The 17,350-nt window shown below is 40.0% G+C and overlaps 1 long non-coding RNA gene and 1 pseudogene across 1 annotated transcript; both read right to left on the bottom strand.

Annotated features, from left to right (window-relative positions):
* Positions 1-1,019: 1,019 nt before the first annotated feature.
* LOC131532937 (tripartite motif-containing protein 16-like) overlaps positions 1,020-17,350 on the bottom strand; it is a 32,790-nt pseudogene continuing 16,459 nt past the window's right edge.
* LOC131532939 (uncharacterized) lies at positions 15,240-17,341 on the bottom strand. The gene is made up of 3 exons (XR_009269006.1): positions 16,351-17,341; positions 15,965-16,029; positions 15,240-15,873 (listed from the first exon to the last, which is right to left on the bottom strand). It is a non-coding gene; the product is annotated as an uncharacterized LOC131532939 (long non-coding RNA).

Raw genomic sequence — 17,350 nt, 5'->3', positions numbered from 1 at the left:
ATGAACATAAATGTCAAAAGTCAAAGCAGTGGCCATTCATCTGTCCTTCATCATTCCTTTAAAACAGCCTTGATCTAATGCACCTCCACTCACTGAATATAAATTGCCGCACACCCCTCAGAAACTAAAACACCAGCCACCTGTAACTAATATTAACCCACTGGCACATTGTAAAAGACCTTAAAAAAACCTTTAGATCAGTGCTATTAGAGGATGCTGGATTCTCTCTTGAGATTCAGGAAGAAAATGACAAAATCTTCCAAAAACCTGAACGTTTAAGATGAACAGGTGAGCAGAAAACACACTCACACGCAAATGTGACCCTGGAGCACAAAACCAGTCTTAAGTCGCTGGGGTATATTTGTAGAAATAGCCAAAAATACATTGTATGGGTCAAAATTATTGATTTTTCTTTTATGCCAAAAATCATTAGGATATTAAGTAAAGATCATGTTCCATGAAGATATTTTGTAAATTTCCCTTTTTGATTAGTAATATGCATTTGCTAAGGACATCATTTGGACAACTTTAAAGGCAATTTTCTTAATATTTTGATTTTTTTTGCACCCTCAGATTCCAGATTTTCAAATAGTTGTATTTTGGCCAAATATTGTCCTATGCTTATTTATTCAGCTTTCAGAGGATGTATAAATTGACCCTTATGACTGGTTTTGTGCTCCAGGGTCACAAATAAAGATGAATTCCATGATTAAAAATTAAGTGCATGACAAAAAACACTGACTTGTGACACTGGAACACAGAAGAACACAAAACGCTGAAGAGGGCCAGAGCTACAGAATGTGAATAATGAAAATTATTTATTGACTGTGAACATTTGAATTGAAAAGTAATTTCACTGATACACTTAAAAAGTACAGAAACACATCTGATCTTAATGTCTATATAAGGATTTATTACACACATTTATTCTGACATGTTATTTCAGTGACCGAAGTTCAGCTGCAGTATTAATGTCATGAAGAGAAAAGAGAGTATATAACATCTGACTAATACTGATTCATCATGCAGCTCAAAGCATTATGGATAGAATCCCTCATCAGTTCTATTCTGATTCATCAACACAGTTTCACTGATGATCTCCTAGAAACCAAAAACCCAGGATAGAGCGTCTGAGTGAATGTGGTCTGGACTGTGTGGATGAGGCTCATTGTGTCAGAGACGCTGTAGAAGGACAGAGTTCCTGCACTGAGATCCACATACACTCCTATTCTACTGCTGATGGACTCTACAGGGAGAACAGTCTCTAGCTTATTGTGTCTGAATGAGTAACTGGAGGAAGTGCAGATCAAACTCCAGGACTGATCATTACATCCAAACAAACACTCCTTACTCTGTCCCTTCCTGCTGATGTTGTTCTTATATGACACTGATATACGCACACCATGATCACCTCCTCTCCACTCCAGCTCCCAGTTACAGCGTCCACACACACTCTCTCTACACAACACCTGAGACCAATGATCAAATCTGTCTGGATGATCAGGATACGGCTGATCTGTTTTAGTGCCAGTAATCACTCTGTTGCTCTTAGACAGACGGAGACGTTTATATGCTGTGTTTGGATCCAGAGTGAACTGATGGGAATCTAATGGAAATAAAACATATCAGAATCAAGAATTATGAACCTGTTTGATCTTTTCATGTAGCTGAACTCTTCATGTTCAGTGTATCATCAGTGTCTCAGTACAGATGACCAGATATCTGTGCAAATCATCATTTACATCAATAATAAACTATCAGTCAGCAAACAAATTTGGCTCAGATTTGGCATGCATCTGGCATACAGCATGTGAGCCAAACATGGCCCGGGTTTGGCTGAGATGGTGCCGGGTTTAAGACGGCACACAAGACATGGCCCAGATGTCAAATATAGATATGTGGGCCACGTAAGTATGGCCGAACTTGACCCACATTTAAAATCCATTTCAAATATTTTTGAGTAAAATCCCAATGTCTTCCCATACAGAAAGGTAATATATTCACATATATGTGAAACACTGTTAAATATATTGAAATATATTTTTAAAATGCATAACAAAGCTCAAAAGTCTAAATATATGTGCTCCTAGAATCCGTGTTTTCATTGTTATACGGTAGGGGGCGCTAGTACACATCTTCTGCACAGAATTTCCAAAAACCCCCAAAAAAAACCACTAGTGAAGAAGAAACTCAAACAACAGATGTTTCCACATGTAATCTAACACGATCATCTGACATAAAACAGCATCAAAACTGTGTAACGTTATGGAATAAAATGTCGACCAATGAAGAGGTAATAACGACTGTCAAGCTTTGGGGTGTTGACCGACTCCATCTACGTTTTATCATTCTGAATCCAATTCATATTCTTTTTTCAGCTTTTTGTTCAAAATGTTGTTTATTTCTTTATTTTTTTATTTATGAAACTTACCCACATTCAAGTGTTTAAAAAAATAATGCAAGAAGCTAGAATAAAATGTTTTTGTTTACAAGCAGATAATCTGTTCTTTCTTTTGATGTTTTGCATGTGCAGATATTCATACAACAAAATATATACACATTAATACCTAAATAGGCACGTAGTAGTATACTTAAAGTATGACGTAAAGTTCACTTAAAAAAAACGTACAAGTATACTTTCAGTATAAAACTACTAAACTAGTAGTTTACTGAGACTATACTTCAAAGTGTACTAAAAATGCTACTACAAGTATTTAATTAGTAAACTATCAGTATACCTATAAGTTCACTTTTAGTATAATTGCAGTACAAGCTAAAAACATTTATGTAAATTAGTTGTGTACTCAAAGTTTGCTACTGTTATACTTAAAGTATACTTAAAAGTATACTTTTATATACTAGAAAGTGGGCCAATTTAGTCCCAAGGAGTATTGAAATAGTACACTTACAAGTATACTACTAGTACACTGATATTTGTATACTTACTACATAAAGTATACTTACAAATATACTCAAACTTTACTTAAGTATACTTAATAAAATAAACTTGAAGTATACTACTTCTTGGTAAGGTAGTTTTTCTGCTTGTTTTTTTACTGACTTACATTGTAGGAAGTCGTTCCTGGTCCTGGGAACAATGTTGGTGAATGTGACTGTGGAAATCAACAGACATGAACATGTGATTCTTATGATCCTGCATTCATTCCTAAGACATTTCTAATATGATGTTATCCATGATATGAGATGATGATGGACTCGTTTCTGAGAGCAGATGAATCTCCAGGACTTTACCTCTGTCTGAGATCTTCTTGAGCTCCTCTTTGCAGAAATCCTTTACTTTGTCTCTCAGCTGATGGACAGATTCTCTCAGGCCATCAAAAGAGAAGAGAAAATCGTCATTTACGTCTGTAGATTCAGGAGGTGCTGAGAGAGACTGGAAACTCTACAGAAAACAGAAATCAAAACTCATCAGCTCCACCATTCACCCAATAACCTGCAGGAACATCAGATTTGTGCGGCTCTTGTTGACTTATCTTTAGTTACTCACCTCAATCCAGCACTTTCACAGCTTCAGCTACATTCTTCTCATATTCATTATAGAGCTACAGATTCTAGTGTTTTCCACACTATATGTGAACTTTCTAGGAAATAATTTGGATAACACATCTGCTAAGAACATAAATGTCCATTTAACAGTTCAAGCACATCAATTGAGTCTCATTGTAGGGTTGAGTAGATTTGCTCAAAAACAGCAGCTCACAGGCTATGATTAGATTAGACCATTATTTATATTATTTAGAGCAGTTAGTGACACTGAAACTTCGAAACAATGATGCTGTATATTAGCAATCAGTCTCATCAGGATTTCAGACAGAAATGCAAGGTGCCGTAAATTGTTCGATTTTGCATTAAATTCGGCAATTACAGAATTGTGAAATCCTGGAGTGACTGAACAATGCTTTAGCGCCTTGAAACCAAAAAGAACCTAACCGTGTCTTAAAGGCATAGTTCAACCAAAAGTGAATATTTTCTGTTAATTTACTCACCCTTAGAGCATCCAAGATGTAGGTGACTTTTTTTCTTCAGTAGAACAGAAAAGAAGATTTTTTTAGTAGAAACCGTGGCCCTTGGAGATTCATAAATTGCAAGTCACCGGCCCTTTGATAATAAAAAAAAGCATATCAAGAAACACAAAATTAACTCTCTCCTGTGAACTCACTCAGCGCTCCAGTTCCTACAAAAGTCAGTGAACTGAGGAAACAGTTTGACTGATGAGCTGCTGATTTGCGCATGCGTGAACCAAACACTTGAATGAAGGGTACAAATGAAAGTTTTAATGGTTTGTCATTGTTTATATAAAAAGTTGAGAGACTAGTTTATTAGGGGCCAAGCACCGAAGGTGCGTAGGCACCTATTGTATCTGTTGGCATTCTTATTCTTCTTCTTCAATTTCTTCCGCTCTTGAGTCTATGGCAGCCCATAGAACCTTTTGGGGGAAAGTTGTAAAATTTGGCACACTGATAGAGGATAGTGTCAATAGTAACCACATCAAATTTGGAGTCTCTAACTCAAACTCTCTAGCACCACCACTTGTCCAAAATTTCACTCATGTTTGTGCTAAAACCTTTTGAACCGTAAGCCACAAAATGATTTTTTTTCCCTCTGAATCCTTGGCTCAAGCAGAGTCGAATGAAGTCCAAATTTTAAAAAATCATAAGGTTTAGTTTTTTCGCTATATTCAATTGTTCGCAAAACCTACTTTTTCAAACTCGTCCTAGACGGTTTGGTCCGATTTTCACCAAAATTGTCTCAGATCATCTACAGACCATGCTGGCAAAAAGTTATGGAATTCATGTCGATTAGTCCAACCGTTCTCGAATAACGCGCAAATGAATTCACAGAAAAGCACGCAAAAATGTATCTGAGGCTATCTCCGTAACGGTTTGGTGTATTGAGACCAAACTTGGTGTGTGTTATAACAAGTATGACCTGAGGCTACCTGCAGTGTTTCGGCGCTGTGCCACCTAGTGGTCAGGAGATATGAAAAATGGTAATTTTTGCTTATAACTTCTCAATGGTTTATCCAAAAAACTGGTCTCTTTAGATTCGTTGCATCATGCCGAGTCGAACCATATCCAATTTTCCCATGTAAGCTATTTTGGGCGTCGGTCATTTTGAATTTTGTCATAAAATACTATATTTTACAAATGAATTGACGTATCGTTATGAAACTCGGTATGCTTCTTCGGCACCATGCCCTGATGGTGCTCAAAAAGTTTTGGGACAGTGCCGCCTTGTGGTGAAAAGTTATAATGAAATTTCTAAAAATGCTTATAACTTTTGCTTACATTAGCCTATTGTAATCAAACTGATGTTGATAGATTCCTTGGTTCATGCCGAGAACACCGATACCAATTTTGCCATAATTGGCTGAACTTCCTGTTCGCCATTTTGATTCATGTTGAAAAACTACTTTTTTGAACTCCTCCTAGACCGTTAGTCCGATTTTCAACAAATTTGACTCGGATCATCTTCAGACCATGCTGGCAAAAAGTTATGGATTTTGTGTCGATATAAGAAAACGATCTTTGTTTAGCGCATCAACGAATTTGCTGAAAAGATGCCAAACTGCATCTGAGGCTGTATCTCAGCGAAACTTTGACATATTCGCACCAAACTTTGTATATGACATTATCACCTCACACTGAACTTAACTGAACACAAAAGTTATGGATTTCATGTCGATAGACATAACTGTTTTCACATACCACAGCAACGAATTTGAGGCATGATGCCAAAATGACACTTGAGGCTGTATCTCTGCAATGCTTTTGCTGTTTACATCTCTGGATGTAAACGCAGCTACTGAAACTTTATGCTCTACCTTAACTTCTTGTCTAGACGACATTTGTCCTCTCTCCTCTAGGTCAGCACGGGCTGCCCCTTCTAACCCCTGGTTATCAGATGTTCTTCGTGAACATTGGACTAAACTCAGAGCGGCAGAGAGAAAATGGCGCAAATTAAACAACCCGTCGGACCTGAGTAGGTATCAGTCTCTGCTCTCATCTTTCTCTGCTGATGTCCACACTGCCAAATCCTCACATTTCCACAACAAGATCAACAGCGCTCCAGACATGCGTAATCTCTTCAGAACATTTAATTCTCTCCTCTGTCCCCCTCCACCACCTCCCACCACTTCTATTACAGCTGATGACTTTGTAGCTTTTTTTACAGACAAAACTAGATTGATCAGTGATCAGTTCTCACCTCCACGCACACAGGACCCTCAACCAACCACATCCACTGCTAAAACTCCCATCTTCTCCTTCTGTCCCCTGACGGAGGCTGAAGTATCCAAACTTCTCCTCTCCAACCATCCTACAACATGTCCTCTTGACCCAATCCCCTCACACCTTCTGCGAGCAATCTCTCCCACGCTCTTATCGGCACTCACACACATCATCAACACATCCCTCCTCACAGGCATCTTCCCCACTGCGTTCAAGCAGGCTCGGGTAACCCCACTGCTCAAAAAACCTACATTAAACACTTCTCTTATAGAAAACTATAGACCTGTCTCTCTCCTTCCATTCATAGCGAAAACACTTGAACGTGTTGTCTTCAACCAGGTCTCATTGTTTCTTTCACAGAACAACAAACTGGACGCTAAACAGTCAGGTTTCAGGAGTGGCCATTCAACTGAGACTACGCTTCTCTCGGTCACTGAAGCCCTGCGAATTGCAAAAGCCCATTCCAAATCATCAGTCCTCATTCTGCTGGATCTATCTGCCGCGTTTGACACTGTCAATCATCAGATACTCCTCTCCACCCTCTCATCACTGGGCATCGCTGGAATTCCACTTCGCTGGTTTGAATCCTATCTCACTGGTAGGTCTTTCAGGGTGGCCTGGGGAGGGGAGGTATCCAAAGCACATACACTGGTCACTGGGGTTCCTCAGGGATCGGTTCTTGGACCCCTCCTCTTCTCCGCATACACTACATCACTGGGTCCCATCATACAGGCACATGGATTCTCCTACCACTGCTATGCTGATGACACACAGCTCTATCTCTCCTTTCAACCAGATGATCGAACGGTAGCTGCAAGGATCTCAGGTTGCCTGGCGGACATCTCGGCATGGATGAAAGAACATCACCTTCAGCTCAACCTGGCAAAGACTGAGCTTCTTGTCTTTCCGCCGCTCCAACTCTACAGCATGACATCACGATCCAGTTAGGTTCATCAACAATTACCCCATCAACTTCGATCAGAAATCTTGGTGTAATCTTTGATGACCAGCTGACCTTCAAAGACCACATTGCAAAGACTGCTCGATCTTGCAGGTTTGCACTACACAACATCAGAAAGATCAGGCCCTTTCTGACGGAGCATGCTGCACAACTTCTTGTCCAGGCCCTTGTCATTTCTAGGCTGGACTACTGCAATGCTCTTCTGGCTGGACTTCCATCAAACACAGTCAAACCTCTACAAATGATTCAGAATGCGGCGGCACGACTGGTCTTCAAGGAACCCAAAAGAGCCCATGTTACACCTCTCTTTATCTCATTGCATTGGCTACCAATTGCAGCTCGCATCAAGTTCAAGACACTGATGCTTGCTTATAGAACAACCACAGGCTCAGCACCCGCCTACATGCACTCACTATTAAGAATCTACATCCCCTCCAGAAGTCTGAGATCTGCTAGTGAGCGACGCCTCATGGTACCATCACAAAGAGGCTCAAAATCACTCTCCAGAACATTCTCGTTCACCATTCCTGGCTGGTGGAATGATCTTCCCACCCATATTCGGAGCGCTGGATCCCTGTCAATCTTCAAGCAACAGCTGAAAACTCATCTCTTTCGACACTACTTGACTTCACCCTACACATAAAAAAAAACAACAAAAAAATACTTTCTCCTTATTTATTCCTTCCCTTGCTAGCTTGTACTTATTTAAACAATGCCTGAGACTTGGTGTTACAAGCACTTCGTTTGTCGGATTGCCTCTTCAAGATGAATCGCTTTATGTATTCCCCAAATTGTAAGTCGCTTTGGATAAAAGCGTCTGCAAAATGACTAAATGTAAATGTAAATATTGACACCAAACTTTGTGTGCCATTGTCACCTCACACAGAACACTCCACATCGATTTGATAACAGCGCCACCTATTGATCAAACGTGATAAACCAATAAATCATATTGCTATAGGTTTATATATGTTTTTTCAGCCGTTTTGACTAAAAACATCCTAAAATGGCTTCAGTTACTCATTTCTGCAGTTGGTCTGTTGCTTGCTTCTGTAGTGCTTGGCCCCGTGATTGCTGCTTGCAGCTATATTTCACTTTATATGCTTTAGACATGTAAAATATCCACATTTCACATCATTATTGGGTGCTTTAATATTCTAATTGTGTATACATTATGTCATTGCGTGAATGAATGAACTAGTGAATTGAACCAGTGCATTGAAAATAACTGTCTGAAAGAACTGGATTTCCATGTTGCATGAGGGTCTAGATTACCAGTAATAACGCAGTAAATAATGTCCAGTTTCTTGTACAGACAAACTGTTTCACTTCATAAGACCTCAATACATTGTCAAGAACCACAGGTATTCATTTTGTGTTTCCTGATTTGCTTTATTTTTATTCTCAAAAATGTGCAGCCGCTGACTTGCATTATATCTATCATGATCTCTAGCTGGAGTGCCCATGAGCTGCTCTAGAGGGCACTCCATCCCTTACCTTCACCTTCTCACCCCATCCTTACTCCGTTGTCATGCCACCCATAGCAGAAGACTTAGCCATTCCTGGATCCAGTGGCTTTTTGAGTGTTTCCAGGTCGATCATGGACCCAGCAATCAGGTTGGTTTGCCTCCGACAGGGAATGCGTTCTCCCAAGGACAACATTCAAGACTTTGGACATTGCAGAGCCTCCAGCCGACATGGATGTCATGCGACAGTCTTCAGCCCTCATGACCAAAGAAATTTGGGGCTGATTTCTAGTTTGGTGGACTTACTGCTGGTTTCAGCCAGAGCAGCAGGCATCCCAAGGGCTGTTCCCATATCCTCAGTGCTCCCTGTAATGGTGGTAGCCATCCTGTTTGTTTGGGCTACACACTACTCTACTACTCCTCCTGAGCCTGCTCCAGTCCACGAATCTGCTCCAGAACCCACTGCAGTCTGTGGGTCTGGTCCGGAGCCTGCTCCAGTCCATGAGTCTGCTCAAGCTCCTCCTTAGGTGGCGGTGTCCACTTCTGAACTCTCAGCCTGTCCTGTCACGGCCAAGGAGGCCATCTCTGAGCTCTTTGCCTGTCCTGTCCCAGACAAGGAGGCCATCTCTGAGCTCTTTGCCTGTCCTGTCACGGCCAAGAAAGCTATCTCTGAGCTCTTTGCCTGTCCTGTCACAGCCAAGGAGGCCGTCCCTGAACTCTCTGCTTGCCCTGTTATGGCCAAAGATGCCATTGCTAGATGTCTTCCTGTCCTGTTACGGCCGCAGACACTGTTGTTAACCTCTCTGTACTCTCTATTCCAGTCCTGCCTGATCCGCCTTGGTGGATGCCTGCACCATCAGCTCCACTGAAGTGGTCCTCAGTGCCATCAGCTCCACCCTGGTGGTCATCAGCTCCACCGTGGGGATCTTCGGTCCCATCTGCTCAGCTGTGGTGCTCTTCAGCTCCACTAGCTCCGCCCTTTTGGTCTTCAGCTCCACTCTGGTGGTCTTCTGCTCAGCCTGCTCTGCCCTGGTTTCATACTCCGCTGGCTCTTCCTCAGTCTCCAGGTCCTCCATCTCTTTGGGTTGTTTCCTGGTTTGTGATCATTTGTTGCCTGCCTTGACCGATGCCTGTTATTTGGATTACTCTTTTGTTTTGCCCTGGGACATAGTTGTTTACTGGTGTTTGACCCTGCATGTTTCGACTATGCTCTTTTAGAAAACTTTCACTTGGATCCGCCATTTTTCACATCGCCTGTAACAATATCAGTGACCAAGGAACACAGTTTCAGCTAAAACTCTTTTTTTTTTTTATTTGTGGCACCTTGAATTTTTGTGTGAAATCCTTGTGGGACTGATTGCTAATATATAGAATCATTTCATGTTTGGGGTCTTCATGGTCAAATTTATCATGCAGGCAAATAAATATTAATTTTATCAGTTTTGAAGATCACCTGATCCAATTTTTTAAAAGTTGAAAAGTTAGTGAAGTTTTGAACTGTTGGTGGAGTTTGACAGCTTAATATATCTTCCGGGAAAAAGAGCTCAGAGAAATGATTCCTAATGATGCGTTTCCACTGGCACGTAGCAAGTTCAGTGGAGCAAGCTTTTTCAATTAATTGCTATGGAAGTTGATCTTAAACGCTTGCGCAGTGCATTGTGGGATTGAAAGCGGCACGGAGAAAGCATTGAGAGCGGCCTAGAGCATCAAAAAGTTTGGCCATTCCTCAACTTTATGCAAATATAGAGTGAAAAATGCCAGGCGACAACCAATCCTTGTGAAAAGAAGATGAAACGTAAACAGGGTGTAAACATTGTTTTCAGAGGCGTGCTCTTGCCATAATTTAACACACCCTGAAAGCAGTGGTTTTGTAGTGTTGCCAGCGGCACTGAGCGCAGATTTGACGCTGTAGTGGAAACGCACCGTAAGAGATTTCCAGAGCTGAAAAATCATTTGTAAACAGCATCTCTCTCAAAAGAAGATGATCAGATGAGAGTCTGACTGATGATTATATAATAATACACTCATGAAATGTTTCTCTGTGAGTCTCGTGTCACAGAAGGATCTGGCTCAAGTCCACTATGATCCTGTTCTTCTAGATCTCTGCGGAATACTTTAAAAACAACGTTCCTAAAGATCAAATTAAAAAGGCTTTGGAAATCTCATCATCTACAGTGCATAACATCATCAAAAGATTCAGAGAAACTGGAGAAATCTCTGTGCGTAAGGGACAGGGCCGAAGACCTTTGTTGGATGCACATGGTCTTCGGGCCCTCAGACGACACTGCATCACTCATCGGCATTATTCTGTCATTGACATTACTAAATGGGCCCAGGAATACTTCCAGAAACCACTGTCGGTAAACACAATCTACCGTGCCATCTGCAGATGCCAACTAAAGCTCTATCATGCAAAAAGGAAGCCATATGTGAACATGGTCCAGAAGCACCATCGTGTCCTGTGGGCCAAGGCTCATTTAAAATGGAGTGTTTCAAAGTGGAAAAGTGTTCTGTGGTCAGACGAGTCCAAATTTGACATTCTTGTTGGAAATCACAGACGCTGTGTCCTCCGGGCTAAAGAGGAGGGAGAACTTCCAACGTGTTATCAGCGTTCAGTTCAAAAGCCAACATCTCTGATGGTATGGGGGTGCATAAGTGCATATGGTATGGGCAGCTTGCATGTTTTGGAAGGCACTATGAATGCTATAAAGGTTTTAGAGCAACATATGCAGCAGGACAGCAGCATATATTAGCAGGACAATGCAAAACCACATACTGCAGCTATTACAACTGCATGGCTTCGTAGTAGAAGAGTCCGGGTGCTGAATTGGCCTGCCTGCAGTCCAGATCTTTCACCTATAGAGAACATTTGGTGCATCATTAAACGAAAAATAAGTCAAATACGACCATGAACTCTTCAGCAGCTGGAAACCTATATCAGGCAAGAATGGGACAAATTCCAACACCAAAACTCCAGAAACTCATAACCTCGATGCCCAGATGTCTTCAAACTGTTTTGAAAAGAAGAGGAGATGCTACACCATGGTAAACATGCCCCCGTCCCAACTATTTTGAGACCTGTAGCAGGCATCAAATTTGAAATGAGCTCATTTTGTGCATAAAATTTTAAAAATTCTCAGTTTAAACATTTCTTATGTTATCTATGTTCTATTGTGAATAAAATATTGCCTCATGTGATTTGAAATTCTTTTAGTTTTCATTTTATTCAAATTTAAAAAACGTCCCAACATTTCTGCAAATTGGGTTGTAAATCAAATCAAATATAACATTTTATTTGTCAGGTAAAAATGTATCATGCCAATTACATAATTAAACAGCTAGAAGGCAATTCAGAATTAAATTTAGTTCCAATTCAGATAAATACATAACATCCATTGTTTGAAGATGAATCTAAGAGATGAATACCTGACAGCAGATAGACACACAGCAGCATGTGAGTTCTAGAGCAGAGCTCCAGAATCACATATGCTGGGGGGTTTTCCGGCTACAGTATCACAAAGTAATGTTTTGTCAATTTGCTTATATATCCAGACCAGAACAAACAAATCTTCAAATTAGTTGTAAAAACATGAAAGACCATTTGGTTTGTTAGGATCTCGCGACCCAGGGTCGCACCTGACCAGAGATAGGAAAACATTCTCATAGACCCTGAGAGAAACCCACCTCTCAGCAGCAAAACACAAATCTACAAATGTTTTCAATCTTTCTCATAATATAAGTGACTGTGAAATTGAGACAATTTTACCAATATCATAGAGAGCTTTAGAATGATACTAAATATGAAGGGGAAAAAACAGATTCACAAGATACATCTTATGAGGTATATACATATTCTTATTGAACAGAGTGAAACCTTTTGGGGGAAAAGAGTGAGAGGCAGAGAGGACAGAGGGGAGAAGGGGTTCGTATATTAGCAAGGGGGGTGTTGTTTGCTTATGGTGTTGATAAGAAGCCAATAATAAAACATAAAATAAAAATAATCAAGGCTTAACACTTGAACACAAAAATATAAATTTTTATTTGTTTACCTGCATGTTAATATGAATATTAGAGAACTGTAAACTTGCAAATAACAAAAAACATTGCAAATGTGTTAAACTATTGAAATATTAATTTCCTCAGAGATATTTCAAGTAAATTATTTATTTTCAGGGGTTGACTGACAAAAACAACTGGGAATACCTACATGGCACAGTTAGTTCCAGAATGAACAGGGACTTTTGCGAGGTTGACCACAGGATTAGGTCCGGCTTTAGGTTAGTTGTAATGATCTCAATCAACCTGCACTTTCCAGTCCTGGGCATTGTCCAACAGGGTCGATTCCATTTTTGTAATCGACTTTACTGGAAGAATATGCCACCTTTATGAATGCGGTGGATTTTAAGACTCCAGGCTTTGGACGAAAGAGGTCATTTTTCAAGAGGTCGGACTGTTTCACTCCGTCTTGAATTGCGCTCATGGAAAGCGCTCGAGAAACAGTATCTCTTCCGCTTACAAATTGATTTTTTCCCGACATTCACGTTACATGATTTGGCTGGTTTTTACGTAGAGAGCGTGACAGCGCACCACATTAAAATAAATGATCATTCATGTTTTCATAACCGCTGCCAAATTCAAAAACTAAACTAAAATTAAAACATCTTTGAGAGCAATTTCTATTAAGGTTAATAGGGATTTTAAGATGTAGCCTAATTAGCGATTTGAATAATTAAGTTACTTACTGAGTAACTAAGTTACTTTTCAGACAGAGTAATTAGTAAAGTAATTTAAATACAATATTGATGATGTAATTAGTAATAGTAATTAATTACTTTTTGAAAGTAACTTACCCAACACTGCTTTGTACATATCTCTGCCTCCTCTTGCTGTCGGACTTTGGCTACTATCAGATTTTTTCTGGGCAGATGTTGCCTTGTACCATTTGGGTCGACTTGCCCTGAGTCCAAAACCCTCTTCCCTGCTGCAATTACCCTACAATGTCACTATGCCTGAGAGCAGATTTTGCTTGCTGTATGACCTCAGTTGGGGTCCAGTTCCTCCCAGTTGCCAGTCTGGGAGCAGACACTTGTATTGTAGCATCCTAAGACTTGGTCAGGGTCATGTTCAGTCTCACTTTGGTGCATTTGTACTCTTCATTGATCTCAATCAACACAAACAGAGGTTGAGAAAAGCACAGAAACTCATTGTCAATCTGCAGGACTCACACACACTGATGCTACTGTCTATAGGATTTATTAAATTTATTCTGACATGTTATTTAAGTAACAGACGTTCAGCAGTATTAAAGTCAGAAAGAGAAAAGAAGAGAATCTATAACATCTCACTGTTACTGATTTATCATGCAGCTCAAAACATTATGGATAGAATCTCACGTCAATCTATTCTGGTTTATCAACACAGTTTCACTGATGATCCAGAACCAAAAGCAAACCCAGGATAGAGCGGCTGAGTGAATGTGGTCCGGACTATTATGATGAGGCTCATTGTGTCAGAGACGCTGTAGAAGGACAGAATTCTTTCATTGTGATCCACAAACACTCCTATTCTACTGCTGATAGATTTTACAGGGAGAACAGTCCATATGTTACTGTGTCCAAATGAGTATCTGGAGGGAGAGCAGAACAAACTCCAGGACTGATCATTATATCCAAACAAACACTCATAACCCAATCCCTTCCTGCTGATGCTCTTATATGACACTGATATATACACACTTCCACTCCACTCCAGCTCCCAGTAACAACGTCCACACACACTCTCTCTACACAACACCTGAGAATAACTATCAAATCTGTCTGGATGATCAGGATACGACTGAAGTGTGCCAGTGTTAGTAATCACTCTGTTGTTCTCAGACAGATGGAGGAGTTTATTCACTGTGTTCAGATCCAGGCTGAACTGACGGGAACCTGATGGAGATAAAACACATCAGAATCAGGAATTATGAATCTGTTTGATCTTTTCATGTTGCTGAACTCTTCATTCTCTTCAACTCAAGTTTTTCTGCTTGTTTTCTTATTGACTTAGATTGTAGGAAGTTGTTCCTGGTCCAAAGAACAACGTTAGCGAATGTGACTGTGGAAATCAACAGACATGAACATTGTGATTCTCACGTCAGGACAAAATTATCCTGCATTCAAAGACATTTCTAATATGATGTTCTCCATGATATGAGATGATGATGGACTCGTTTCTGAGAGCAGATGAATCTCCATGACTTTACCTCTGTCTGAGATCTTCTCGAGCTGCTCATGGCAGGAATCCTTCAGTTTGTCTCTCAGCTGATGAGCAGATTCATATAGTAACTTACTGGCAAGTTAGTGTAATTAAGATTTACAGTAGCAAACTGTATTTGATTTGCAATCCAATTCATCAGTATACTACTGTAATTCATTCATTTTAATTTAGATTTCATTAGATTTTATTAATTTTTATATAGAATTCATTTTATTTTTACTCTACATAGGCACTACTGGCATTCAGTTAAAACAGACACAATAATTACAAAACATAAAATGCTTTATTTAAAACATTGCACGTATAACACTTAAAAATTTAGGCCCCGTTTACACTAGTGCGTTTTCGTTTTAAAATGGCGGTTTAGAATGAAAACGATCCCCGTTTACACTACACAACCGAAAAAGCATGCCACGTGACCATTCATACAGGTACAACCATAGATATGTATAGGTAGATCCCTGTTATTTAGATGGCGGACGCATCTGCGTGCTTGGAGCGGTCGAATGGGGAATCTACCCATACATATCTATGGGTACAATAATGAGGATGATGTTATTGTTTACACGGTCGTCAAGGATACGCAGTGGGAATGTGGCCAGCCACGCCATCGTTATTAGTGTAAACGATAGGTGTAACCGTAGCAAAAGTTATGCGTTTTAAAACGAAAATGCACTAGTGTAAACGAGGCCACAGTCTTCCAATGCTGGAACAGTGCAACTTCAGCATTTCTCCTGTCTTAGGACGTTTTGCAGTGCATTATGTTGTGTCCTCTGGATTCATCCTCACAAAGAATCTTTAGGCAACAGAAACATAATGGGGGAAAAAGACAAACAGCCAAAGAATACACAGCCATCTGCAAAACCCAGGTGCTGCTCCAAAACATGGCCACCACCTTTGCTCACCCTCCACTTTGTTAGTGACATAAATGTCTTCTCTGAAAAACAAGAAGTAGAAATGACACACTTTTAAAAGGCAAACCCCATATAGAATACACAAACCTCTCAAAACCATAGTTGTTCTCTTACCATGCATTATCAGTCTCAGGGTGGCTGGCATGTTCATATCTTTCTTGATGCCTCATTGCAGTTGCCTTTAAAACACAAATACAAAAAAAATGCAGTAAATCTTAAATTCTATTAAAATTCTTATTACCGTCCAACATTAACTACTAACACCTGAACAAAATTTCACATTAGTTAACTTAATGTTAATATGAGATAAGCGTTGCTCGTTAAAAATAATTTTAATTTGGTAACTTAATTCAATAAGCTGACAAAAGCCGTTTGAAATGACAGCGCAGTTTACCATAGCAAAGTTTGTTACCGCCATGTTGATGGGTAAATATTACTAGGTTAAACTGGTGTGCAAAAATCTGACACAAACACACAGACAAACGTACATATATTTTTACCTTGCTTGCTGGCCTTATTCTCTCGTAAGGTGCATCGACACACAGCATAGATGTTCTCCGGAGCTCTTCCACTCTCGTGTGGGTTCATCCCCGGGAAAAACCTGCGTCGCCATTTGATAAAAAACAATATAGAACCCATTATATATATTATCTACAGTGGATGCGGACAGTAAAGTGATGCCCCGGTATATTTCTGACGTGCAGATGTACTCCAAGCGCTCGCGCTGTTGCTGACACGAAGTACAAACGGATTTTCCAATCATTACAAGCGATGTAACACATCCAGTGTAGTCAGTCCCAAGCTGTTGCGGTGTTGTAGACACGGTGTAGGGCAAATCGTGTCAATCCAAATGTGAGAAATGAGGAAAATAAAACAACCTCAATAGAATGGCGCCAAAGAGGCCGTTACAGCAAATACAGTAGTATACAGCAATTTTAAAAAATACAGTAATTCTCTGTATGTGGGGTCTGACGTCACAGAAAATTCCCATGATGCAAAGGGTATTACAGTTATTTACCGTAAAGGGAATTTGCAGTATTATACTGGGTGATATACAGTAAATAACTGCAGAAATTACAGAAATGTCTAACAGTGCAGCCAATAACCTGCAGGAACATCAGATTTGTGTGGCTCTTGTTGACTTGACTGATCTTTAGTTACTCACCTCAATCCAGCACTTTCACAGCATCAGCTTCATTCTTCTCATACTCGTTATATCACAGTAGAGCTACAGATTTTAGTATTCGCTACTTGCACTATATGTGAACATTCTAGCACTCTGTTTGGATGATTAAACATCTGCTAAGAATGCAAATGTCCATCCAATTGCTCAAGTACATCAATGGAGTCTCATTATAGGGCTGAGTAGATTTGCTAAAAAAAGCAATTCAAAGGCTATGACAATTTTTTACAATTAGAACTATAAAGTATAATAATTAAAGACACTGAAACTTCACAAACATGACGCTGTATATTAGCAATTCTTCTAGACCTGTGTTA

This window comes from Onychostoma macrolepis, chromosome 24 (assembly GCF_012432095.1).
Source record: "Onychostoma macrolepis isolate SWU-2019 chromosome 24, ASM1243209v1, whole genome shotgun sequence".
Classification (NCBI taxonomy): Eukaryota; Metazoa; Chordata; class Actinopteri; order Cypriniformes; family Cyprinidae; genus Onychostoma; species Onychostoma macrolepis.
This window is presented reverse-complemented; position numbering and strand designations above follow the sequence as displayed.